This window comes from Saccopteryx bilineata, chromosome 3 (assembly GCF_036850765.1).
Source record: "Saccopteryx bilineata isolate mSacBil1 chromosome 3, mSacBil1_pri_phased_curated, whole genome shotgun sequence".
In the NCBI taxonomy this organism is placed as follows: Eukaryota; Metazoa; Chordata; class Mammalia; order Chiroptera; family Emballonuridae; genus Saccopteryx; species Saccopteryx bilineata.
Window position 1 is genome coordinate 80,587,859 of NC_089492.1, and position 12,466 is coordinate 80,600,324.

General features: G+C 39.6%; 1 protein-coding gene across 1 annotated transcript in view; it reads left to right on the forward strand.

Annotated features, from left to right (window-relative positions):
* The window catches only part of CNBD1 (cyclic nucleotide binding domain containing 1), a 261,946-nt gene that overhangs the window by 29,419 nt on the left and 220,061 nt on the right, over nucleotides 1–12,466 (forward strand). The window lies entirely within an intron of this gene.

Below are 12,466 nucleotides of genomic sequence, written 5' to 3' on the forward strand. Positions count from 1 at the left end.
GTCTGTAGCCCTCTGTTTATCTCTAACTGAACCGTGACCAGATCGATGGGCAACTTCAGTGTTGTGACAACATGCTTGTAAAAGCTGGCTACCTTATACTTTTCTGAAATCTTCACTTTTTTTTTAGTATTTTTCTGAAGTGGAGGGGGGCGGACAGACAGAATCCCACATGCACCCAATCGGGATCCACTTGGCATGCTGATCAGGAGGCATTGCTCCACTGCAATTGGAGCAAATCTAGCACCTGAGGCAGAGGCCATGGAGCCATCCTCAGTGCCCGGGCCAGCTTTGCTCTAATGGAGCCTTGGCTGCAGGAGGGGAAGAGGGAGATAGAGAGGAAGGAGAGAAGGCAGGGTGGAAAAGCAGATGGGCGCTTCTCCTGTGTGCCCTGGCTGGGAATCAAACCCGGGACTTCCACTCGCCAGGGCAACACTCTACCACTGAGTCAACCAGCCAGGGTGAAATCTTCCCTTTGTCATTCTGCCTGCAAGTTCAACAAAAAGTAATGAATTTTGAGTAACCCTAGCCTCTTTATAAAGAAATGCAAATATGCCTGACAAAATTAAGAAACTATTGCTTACTGATAACTTGGTGTGATTTGGCTTAATCATGTTGATTACTTCTTAACTTGCACCTCAGTTTGGCAGCTCAGAGTAAGCAGTGCTGGGTGGGCGGAAGGATCAATGAGTTTCAGACATTAAAGTAATTGAAAAGGGCACACTGGGGAGACATCATCAGAGAGGTAGGGTGGCAGTAACTCCAGGGCACTGAGAAATTGGGGTGTGTGTGCAGAGCAGACACTGGGGAGAGATGAGAGAGGTAGAAGAAAAAGAGAGTGGGAGACTTCTGTTAGGTCATACACTCTAAGGCAATGAAATGGAATGAAAGCTTATCCTGTATATTAGTTAGAATTTTAGATTGTGAGCAACAGTAATTGACACTCATTAATCAAAGGAAAATGTTAGGGAGAGAGAGGGGAAATCTATGGAAGAGTATTGGTAGGCTCCCAAAGGAAGAATTATTGATGCTGGAGACTATATGAAACAGAGCAGCTCTGGAGTCTCTTCAAGATACAACAGTGGAATCTTTCCACTAAAACTGTTTTGACTGGGGACTTTGGGGCTCCTGCTTTAGTTTCAGGGATGGGGAGTCCGACTGTGATCCTGTGGGCTTGTGCCCACTCCTCTGATGAATGCAGAGGGGGCAGTAGTACACTTGGATGGACAGTTTCACCAAAGGTACCTGTCATTGGTGAAGGGATGGCATTTCAAAAGAGAAAGTGTTTCAGAAGGAGGGGGAATGAATCATGAGTAAACATTCAGCTATGAACTAAAACCGAACTTGGAATTGCAATGTCTAAATAATTTTGATTGATTTGATTTTTCATGCCTTAATTAATGAATTCATCACATGCTTTTGACCGTTTATATATTTCTGGCACTATTCTTGGTAAGGGGACTGTGCTGGTTAGCTCACACTGTCTTTCCCCATGTAAGAGAGAGAGAATAAGCATGCGCATATTATCCCAGCGAGTGACCAGTGCCAGGGAGAAAACCTAATGACCACTAGGGGTAGGTAGAGTGTGATGGAAAGGATCAGAGAAGTTGTCTCTGTAAAGTGACACTGATGGCATAATTTGAAGAGCCAAGAAAGTTAACTAGCCAGATGTTTTTGAGAAGTGAACTCCAGGCAGAGGACACTCAAAGGCAAGAGCTCAGAGATGGCAACATGCTCTGCAAATTGAACAAAAATCAGCAAGGAGGTCATTGTTGTGCAAGTGTTCAAAAGAGCTGTGCAAATGAGGTTTCAGAGGTGGAAGGGACCAGGTGGTGGATGGTCAAGTAAGGTCCTCAGGCTGTAACAGGTCTTCCATCTTGGTGTGCCTGGCAGTACGGGAGGGTCATGGGTGGAGAGTTGGCAGTGGGTGCTAGGAGGAGATTTGGGAATACCTGTTGGAGGCTGTCTGCAGTTGGTATAAGTGAGAGATCACTGACTGTGTCTCATGTTCTGTTTCAGGGAGTTCGATTTGACATGCAGAATTTGATTTTTTGCACTGGCTGGTTGGCTCAGTGGTAAAGCGTCCACCGGATGTGTGGATGTCCTGGGTTCGATTCCTGGTCAGGGCACACAGGAGAAGCACCTATCTGCCTCTCCATCCATCCCCCTCTCACCTCCTCCTCCTCCTCCTCTCTCTCTCCCCCTCCTGCAGCCATGACTCAATTGGAGTGAGTTGATACCCAGGAACTGAATATGGCTCCATGGCCTCTGCCTCAGGCACTAGGAAGAACTAGGTTGTTGAGCAATGAAGCAACGCCCCAGACGGGCAGAGCATTGCCCGCTCGTGGGCTTGCCCTGTAGTTTTTAGTCTAGACACAAGTGGGGAATCTGTCTCTCTGTCTCCCCTCCTCTCACTGAATAATAATAAAAAAAAAGAATTTGATTTTCTTTCTTTTCTAAAGACATAAGTGGGTTTCAATGAACAGTCCTGAAAACACCAGTGTCTTTGCTGAACTTGACCACTAATGAGGCAACGCTGGGCACATCATCTAACCCTCTCATGTGTTCACATTTGACTGTGTTGCCTGTAACACCATCAGCTTTGAAAACGCAATTATGGATTGCTTTGGAAAAAATAATTGGTTTCTTTATAAATCACTAATTTCTGGGAAAAAAGTGATATGCCTGTGCATTTGTGGGGGTTGTGGGCAGGGTAGGAGAAGAGATAAATTTATAAATGAGCTTTGAAAAGCAGTAAGATCCTCTGAGAAAATTTAGCCCAATTGTTTTTTTTTCCTACTTTCCGCAGTTAAAGATGTTTTTATTGAGGGAATGAGGTGTCTGAAGATCATTATGTTGTTGGAGAGCAGTGAGGCAAAGCCACTGCTCAGTGACAACTCAGGGACTGTCCCCTATAAGGACATCAGGGTTTTTGCTTTTTAGACCGAGGCTGTTTAAAACCCAAATGCAGCATGACTGGTACGCTGCTGTCTTCCAGCAGGATGGCACAGAGCGTGTGGGGTTGCGGTCTCAAACTCTATTTAAAGGCACTGTGCAGATGAGAGGAACACTTGGTGCTGACATGAGTGCTGTAAAAACACTGAGTGTTGGGGAATGTAGACTGAAATGGGAGGGGCCTTCTCCTAGGAAAGAAAGGCTCTACCTGAAGCTAAAAGGGAATGTGAGTTAATAAAGAAAGAATAGTGTGCATACAAAGCGATTTAGGTTTCTGATGGAAACAGCAATCATCACCTAAGAAAGGGAACTGGCAGAAGAGAGTTATTTGTGTTAGGAGACTAGTTTAGTGAAGGACAGAGAGTAGAAACCCATTGGCAGTAGGTTGATATTACAGACAGGTAAAAGTGCTCATCTTGGGCACTCAGGAGCCCTGGCAGCACAGTGACATCAGGGATGAACATATTGTAAAATGCCTGGACTTGGAATCAGAAGAGAACTGGGTTTTGAAGTGAACTCTTTCAACTACTGGTTGTATAATCTTGGTCAGATTTCTACCTCTTGACACTCAATTTACCTAACAATGAAATGGGTACATTTGTTAACCTCATGGGATTATTGCTGTTGTAAAGCCCAAATGAATTTAGAAACACAAAGGCCCACACATATTCCTTGTTCCATTACAGGCCCATGTGTACATGTCAGTCTTCCTTTTCCTAAACAATTTTACACATCATGACAGCTTTTTGTACAAGTGACTTTGCTATGTGCTTGTTACAGTTGAAGTAGAAAGGGTTCCTAGTAGCTCAGAGTAGCAAAGCGTTTCATTTTTTATTCCTTCAGGAAAAAAATATGCAATTTTTCCCTTGTAGTTTATGAATAAATAATGGTTATTAATTAATTACCATATGTTTATTAATTGACAACATTGCCAGCGATATTTTTGTACTTGAGTTTCACAGACAACTATTTGGTTACAGTCACAAATTAACTGGTATTTTTAAAGATTATACCATTATACCTTCATTCTATTGTTTGGAAATAAGCAAATATCCTATATTATAATATTTCTTATAAAAATTATTATTTTTTAACTGTGTAGATATGTCTTAATCCATTTGAATTGCTATAACAATCCAATGGTATACAGTGGTATAACAAAAATACCACAGATGGGGTGGCTTAAACAACAGAAATTTATTTCTCAGAGTTCTGCATGCTGAGGAGTCCAAGAACAAGGTGCTAGCAGATTCCATGTCTGGGGAGGGCCTTCTTTCCATTCATAGATGCTGTTTTCCCGTCTATGGGGAAAACGAGTGGGAGCCTCTCTGAGGTGTTTTTATAGGACACTAATCCCATTCAGGAGCATTCCATCCTCACCTCCCAAAGGCCCCACCTCTTAATGCCATCACATTGGGGATTTTAACAGAAGGATTTTGGAAGGACACAAACATTCAGCCCATAATAAGATCTACATTATTTCAATATAGATGTGAATGTTAAAATTGAGACTTTTTGTCTTGAGTTACTATTTCATTTTTGCATTTCAAGTTAGAATTTTCTTTTTCTCATAGAAATTTTTCAGTTTGTGTATTTTGTTTGCCCACATTTCTTTTTTTTTATTTTAATTTTTAATTTTTATTTTTTATAGGGACAGAGAGAGAGAGAGTCAGAGAGAGGGATAGACAGGGACAGACAGACAGGAACAGAGAGAGATGAGAAGCATCAATCATCAGTTTTTCGTGGTGAGACTTTAGTTGTTCATTGATTGCTTTCTCATATGTGCCTTGACCGTGGGCCTTCAGCAGACCAGGTAACCTCTTGCTCGAGCCAGCGACCTTGGGTCCAAGCTAGTGAGCTTTGCTCAAACCAGATGAGCCCACGCTCAAGCTGGTGACCTCGGGGTCTCGAACTTGGGTCCTCTGCATCCCAGTCCAATGCTCTACCCACTGTGCCACCGCCTGGTCAGGCTGCCCACATTTCTTTCTTCACCAATTCTCTCTTTTGCTGGGCTTCACCTGGGTATTAATCTCATTAAGAGTTCTTTTTTTTTTTTTTTTTTTTTTTTTTTTTTTACAGAGGCAGAGATAGACAGGGACAGACAGACAGGAACGGAGAGAGATGAGAAGCATCAATCATCAGTTTCTCGTTGTGCGCGTTGCGACTTCTTAGTTGTTCATTGATTGCTTTCTCACATGTGCCTTGACCGTGGGCCTTCAGCAGACCGAGTAACCCCCTGCTGGAGCCAGCGACCTTGGGTCCAAGCTGGTGAGCTCTTTGCTCAAGCCAGATGAGCCCGCGCTCAAGCTGGCGACCTCGGGGTCTCGAACCTGGGTCCTTCCGCATCCCAGTCCGACGCTCTATCCACTGCGCCACCACCTGGTCAGGCTCATTAAGAGTTCTTAAACTGTAGCTATTATTTCTTGAAATCTTCAGGGAACTCTTTTTAATATTATTTTATTTTTAATTTTTCCATTGATTTGAGAAAGAGAGAGGAAGAGGGAGAGAGAGAGAGAAACATCAACTCACTGTTCCACTTAGTTGTTCCATTGAATTGTACACTCTTAAATTGCTTCCCATGCATTCCGACTGGGAATAGAAGGCACATTCTCGGTGAGCCAGGATGATGCTTTATCATCCTAGCCAGGGCCAGGGGACTGTTTTTTTGAAGTGCTCAGTTCTTTGTCAAAATATTTATATTACCATTCAACCTTGTACCTTTTCAATCATAATTATTGATTTGTGTTGCAATTTTATCACATATAATAATTATAATATATTTATACTTGGCTAACTATTCTTTCACTGAGATATGTCTAGTCTTATGCCAATTTTATATGGATTAAAAAATAAATTCTTATGATTTTGGAAATTTTTTAGAACTATAAGTTTCTTGTTCAGGAACATGGCATATATTTTGTATTTATTTTAGTTGTCTTTGATGACTTTAACTAGAGTTTCATATAGTTTCCATACTTTTTAAGGTAATTTCCTAGCTTCTGTATGTCTTTATAAATATTATAAATAGCATTTTCTTTTCTCAAGTTCAGTCTCAAAGGAAATTAATGGGCAAAATTTATCTGAAATATTTTCTTTCAGTTTTATTAAGATGTACTTGATATATAGTACTATGTAAGTTTTATGTGTATAGCATAATGACTTGACTTACACATACTGTGAAATGATAACAATTTAGTTAACACCTATCATCTCATAAAAAACAAAAGGAAAAAAGTGTTAACTCCCACCCCAGTAATGGGAACTTTTAGGATCTATTCTTTCAGCGATTTTCAAATCATTGTGTTTTCTAAGTGTTCTGAGTATATGTGAAAGCTATTGGTAAATGGCTACCTTACTGAACTTATGTTAATTCTAATATGTTTCAATTGACTTTTAAAAAATTATTTTTAAGTGCTTTAATATTAATTAGGAATAGCCCTTATTTTATTTCCTTTCGAATAGACATAATTTGTTTTCATTTGTCATCTCAATGCATTAAATATAACATTATGATAGTCTATATAAGTAAAAATGTAAATGTTTGTTCAAAATCTTAAATCTCTGAAAGTTCTTCACTGATTGCTTTGAAATTTTAACACAATGTTGCATTAAAAAATGCGTGTGTTTTTATGTTTATACCTACTATTATATAGATGTCACACTTGTGACAGGTAAAAACATGCTTTTTTTTGAAAAACAGTGCCATCTGTTGGACGTAAAAACAACACACGCTATACTGAATATTTTACGATTCCATTTCAATGTTATGGGAGAAATATAAATTGCATATGGCTGAAGATATTTTCGTTGAATACTCAAGGAAAACTCAAATATGAACATGGATTTCACAGCAGAAATCTACAACGAAGCATTGATAATGATCGAAAATTTGTGCTTAGAAATCGCGAACAAAGTTCTCAATCAAATGGGAATGCCATCACTGAATTGATCTGCTGCTGCTTCGTTCAATGTAGAATTGCGTCGTGAACAAAAGTACAACATGGGTGATCTTTTGTTGTATGTGTAATCAAATATTCCTAAGCTAATGCTTGAGCAAAAAGGCATTTGCAATCAAATAATGCAAACTGTCAGTAATGGGGTTGGAGAAATCTTCTTCTTAGATATGCCAGGAGGAACTGGTAAAATGTTCCTAATTAGATTGATTCTGGCAGCAATTCAATCCCAAAATGACATAGCTTTAGCTTTGTGTTTCGGAATAGCTGCAACATTGCTACCAAGTGGAAGAACTGCTCATTCCGCTTTGAAATTGCCATTGAATATGCAATTCATTAAAACTCCCACATGCAACATTTCCAAAGCATCCGGCATGGGAAAAGTATTGCAGAAATGCAAACTTATTGTTTGGGATGAATGCACAATGGTGCACAAAAAATTGCTCGAGGCTCTTGTCTTGATTGATCATTGCAAGATTTGCATGGAAACACCATTTGGGAATGCATTAATATTGCTTGCAGAAGATTTCAGGCAAACATTACCTGTAATTCCTCGATCGACACCAGTGGATGAAATAAATGCTTGCCTGAAATACTCTGTGGCGACATGTAAAGATGTTAAAATTAACCACAAATATGCATGTCCAGCTGCAAAATGGTCGATCAGCTGAGATATTCACACATCAATTGCTGGAAATTGGGAAAGGAAAGGTGCCAGTTGATCTGACCTCGGGATGAATTTCATTGCCTCATAACTTCAGCAATTTAGTGACGTCAAAAGAAGACTTGGTTGAAAAAGTATCTCCCAATATTCAAACCAATTATAAGAATCACGATTGGCTGAGTAAATGAGCTATTCTTGCGGTCAAGAACAAAGACATCTACAAACTTAACATTATTCAGTCTAACATTCAAAGCGAGGCAGTCACACACAAGTTTGTCAACATTGTTTTGGAAGCAGATGAAGCAGTTAATTATCCAACAGAATTTTTGAATTCACTTGATCTGCCAGGGATGCCACTGCACGTACTGCAATTGAAAATTGGCATCCCAATTATCATGTTGTGAAATATCAACCAGCCAAAGCTTTGCAATGGCATGTGGTTTGCAGTAAAAAAAACTAATGAGCAACGTCGTAGAAGCAACAATCTTGACAGGACCTTTCAAAGGTGAAGATGTCCTCATTTATCGCATTCCCATGATTCCAATGGATATGCCATTTCATTTAAGGGATTGCAGTTCCCAATTCGATTGGCATTTGCAATCACCATCAACAAAGCTCAGTGCCAATCTTTGGAATTGTGCTGTTTAGATCTAGACACGGATTGCTTCTCATATGGACAATTATATGTTGCGTGTTCTAGAGTCGGCAAACCAGACAATCTCTATATCTGCACAGACAATGGAACAACAAAAAATATTGTATACCCACAAGCTTTGTGAAATTAAACATATTAGAAATGTGCACTTTTTCTTTTCCTTCTTCTCCATTTAACCAGACTGAGCCACAGCAACTCGTGGCCAGGTACAGCTAGTATTAAATAAATACCGTATTTCCCCATGTGTAAGATACCCCCATGTATAAGACACACCTTAATTTGGGGGCCCGAAATTTGAAAAAAATGTATTACATAAAGTTATTGAACTCAAGTTTTATTCATCATAAAATTCATACAACTCCTCATCACTGTCAAAACTCCCATCCATTAGCTTGTCCTCATCTGTGTCTGATGACGAATCACTGTGTTCATATATTGCCTCATCCTCAGTTCCATCTATGGCATTTGAAATGCCACATTTCTCCACATCCCAGTCTGATGCTTTATCCACTGCACCACCGCCTGGTCAGTCCACACTTATTAAATGACTTGACAATGATCTCAATCTTGAAATTGTCCCAGGATCTTTTCACCCAGGTACAAACTTCTCCTATAGTTCGTTTCTTCATGCTTCCTGCTGGTGTCAAATTGTCCCCAGCAGACTTCACCCATTGGTTCCATTTGTTTATCATGGCAGCTTTGTTAATGCTGACATCAGGTGGTTGGAGCTGGGATGTCAAGCCTCCAGGTATGATGGCAAGTTTTGTTTTTTGCTCGGCAGCAATCTTCTTTGTGTTTTTTGTTATGTGTGCCCTGAACTGATTTAAGCACCAATAGGGCAGGTTTGTGTAAGAGCCCACTTGTTCTTCTTCTTCAAACTTTCTCAAACCGGATCTTCATCCCATCCTGATCTATCCATCTCTTATCATGAACATGGACAATCACTCCTCCTCAAGGAATGTCTTCTTTTGGCATTGTTTTGCATTTGAAAATCAGCATAGCAGGCAGCTTGGTTCTATTAGCACAACAAGCTAGAACAACTGTATAATGGCTCTTTTCATGTCCACTTGTCTTCACAGTTACAGTTTTCACCCCTCTTCTTGTCAATAGTTCTGTTACTTGGGACATCAAATTGAAGGGGTCTTTGTCCATATTTGCAATCTGTCCCAGCTCAAACTGATGTGTCTTTTAACATTGAATGACAAAATGATGAAATTCAAGCTCATAGTTTTCAGGCATCTTTTGGGAAAGTCTGGTGCGTGTACACATGCTTAGTCCGTTGCATTTCATGAACATGAAGCATAATTGTGTTCTCCTTTGAAATCAGTAACTTCTTTTCCATCAGCAATTCTTCTTGCCTCAGGCTGAACTATCTTTGTGAACACAGGATTTCCAATTGCCCTTTGCTCTTCAATCCATATCTCCAATTCCCTCTCTAAATCAAGCCATTTTGCTGACTTGTCTCTCATGGCCTTCTTCTGCTGTGGCGTTTTCAGTAGGGTTTCTTCTTCCCGTAGCCAGTCTTGGATTGATTTCTCAGTTGGAGGAAGACCAAACTTACATTCAGCAGCATGATTTCCATTTACTTTTGCAAACTGGATCACTTTAAACTTGAATTCAGCACTGTACGAAAGTCTTTTCTGAGCCATTTCTGGGCAGAACGTGGCAAAACGTAACCTATCATAATATACCTGTAACAAGTGTGCAACAATGAGTGCAAAGACAACAAGCACAAAGAAGCGGGAAATGCAAGTAAAAAAACCCTACAACAATGAGTGAAAAAGCAGAAAATTCAAGTAAAAAAAATCTACAATAACTGTATAAGACGTACCCAGTTTTTTAGACTCCAATTTTTTTGAAAAAGGGTACGTCTTATACATGGGGAATATAGTAATTGGGATAGTAAGCCACTTTTCATGTGTTTAGTTTTAGAACTGTGCCACTAGTGATTTACCATCCTGGGTGATGTTGGCTTTTGGTTTAAAGAAGAAAACAGACTTTGGAGTAGAAGTATTGCTGTCAAAAAGCCTTGAGTTGAAAACCCAGCTTGCAATTCACTTGATATGTGATCCTGAATAATTTATCTGAGTTTCTTTGTCTTTAAGAAGGTGGTAAATATGTCTAGTTCCCAGGATTTTTATGAAGTGTAAAGAGAGTGCCTATGAAGTTCATAAAGGTACAGAGTTATGCACAGTAGGTGAGGTGTGCGTGCACGCACACACACACACACACACACACACACACACACGCCCCTTCCCTTTTGCCCTGCTTACTCTCGCAGTCACCATGACCTTCGTAATCTACACCTGCTACTCTGCTTGGACAAATCTGGTTGGATTTAGTTCATGGGAGACACCAGAGGTGACAGGGATGGAAGGAGTCTGAGGTCAGAGTCTCATTCCTCTAGCTCCTTTCTTGCCAGCTGGAGAAGGTTGGCTGAGTCTACCGAATGCCACAGTAGCCCCTTCTGCAACCACAGCCCTCTCAGGACATCGGCAACCTTCCAAACCTCAGGTAGAAATAATTTCCTATTGTTCCTGCTCCCCATTTCATCTACTGGTACTTCACCCACTTGTTGGCTTTCCTCAGCCCTGTCTACACACTTGTAAATAACTCTTTCATTAAAATCCTCTTATTCATCCTTTTTGAATGGGTCATCTCCTTCCTGTTTGATTCAATGTGTGTGTTATTCTATGTAAATATACATAACATTTCCAAAAATCCCTAGAGCCACACCAGACCCTACTATTTGGCCCTGATCTTTTCTGTGCTAAACTGTGTCCTAAACCCCATCCATATCCACACAAAATCATCCATACTTGTCTGACAGGGCTGCTGTTACATGTACTTCTACTCTGAACACCCCTCCTTCTATTCACTTAAAACTAATACTCTAGTTAAAAATCTATAATTTTTTGTTTGAGCCTCTATGGGCAAAAGACGTTTATATAAACTTTTAGTACCAGAAGAGTTTATTTTCTACATTACATTCTTGTCATTACCCTGGAATCTCCCTAAAGGGTCCGAGCTTGTCTCCTCTCTATTGTTTATTCCACAGCTGGCATCTAGTTTCTGGTATGCAGTAGGTACTGAAGAAATAGTTGCAGAATACATGAATCCAGGCACTATCATGAGGAGTCAATTCATACTCTCTATTAGAGTCGAAATGTTATTGACAAGATTGTAAGCTACAGTGATTCAGAAGTTAAGTTTTGGATGAAAATAGGTCTTACCCAGTTTCCCTGCCCAGACATGTTTTTCTTTGAGTTGACTCTGTGTTTATATCTCTAGGTGGAATTCCGTAGCAATCTCAGCCAGCTCTTGACTCTTTTCTGGGTAGGACTGAGGCAGATGGTAGGAGGTTTGAGAAAATGTTAATTAGTGCCCTGATTTTAAACAGTAACCTGCTGATTTTGGACAGTGACCTGCTACCATGGAATTTTGATTTTTTTTTTCCTTTGGAACCATCTATAACAGAGTAGTGCATTAGTATTTATTAACTATTGCACACATAAGTATTCAATATTCTAGAGGGGTTTTTTTAGAGTAGAAAATTTACTCCAAGTAATTGAAAAGAGGAAGAGAAATACTTTGTCCGTAATTCTAATTTTAAAAGTTCAAAGGTATAATTAGACTTTTGTTTTATAGAAGAAGAAATAGTCATGACCAATACACATAGAAAAAATTACTCCATCTCATTAGTCATCAGGGAACTACAAATTAAAATTTTAATGAAATACCAGTTCATGCTCACCAGACTGAAAAAAAAAATTAAAAGTGGGATAACACAGCCTGACCTATGGTGGCACAGTAGATAAAGCGTAGACCTGGAACACTGGGATCACCAGTTCAAAACCCAGAACTTGCCTGGTCAAGGCACATACGAGAGTTGATGCTTCTTGTTCTTTCCCCCCTTCTTTCTCTACTCTCTAAAATGAATAAATAAAGTCTTAAAAATTTTTTTTAAAAAAGGGGGGAAACACAAAATTTTGGCAAGGATATGGTATAATGGGAGTTCTTATACACCAATTCTGAGAGTTACATCAATACAATCTCTTTGAAATACATTTAGCGTTATTTAGTAAACTTGACTATTTACATGGTTATAGTTCATTCCAATGCATATATTACATCTATTGTGTGTGTGTGTGTGTGTATATATATATATATGTATACCAAAAGGCATAAATAAAGTTATTTATAACAGATTTATTTATTTCCTCCCTCCCTCCCTCCCTCCCT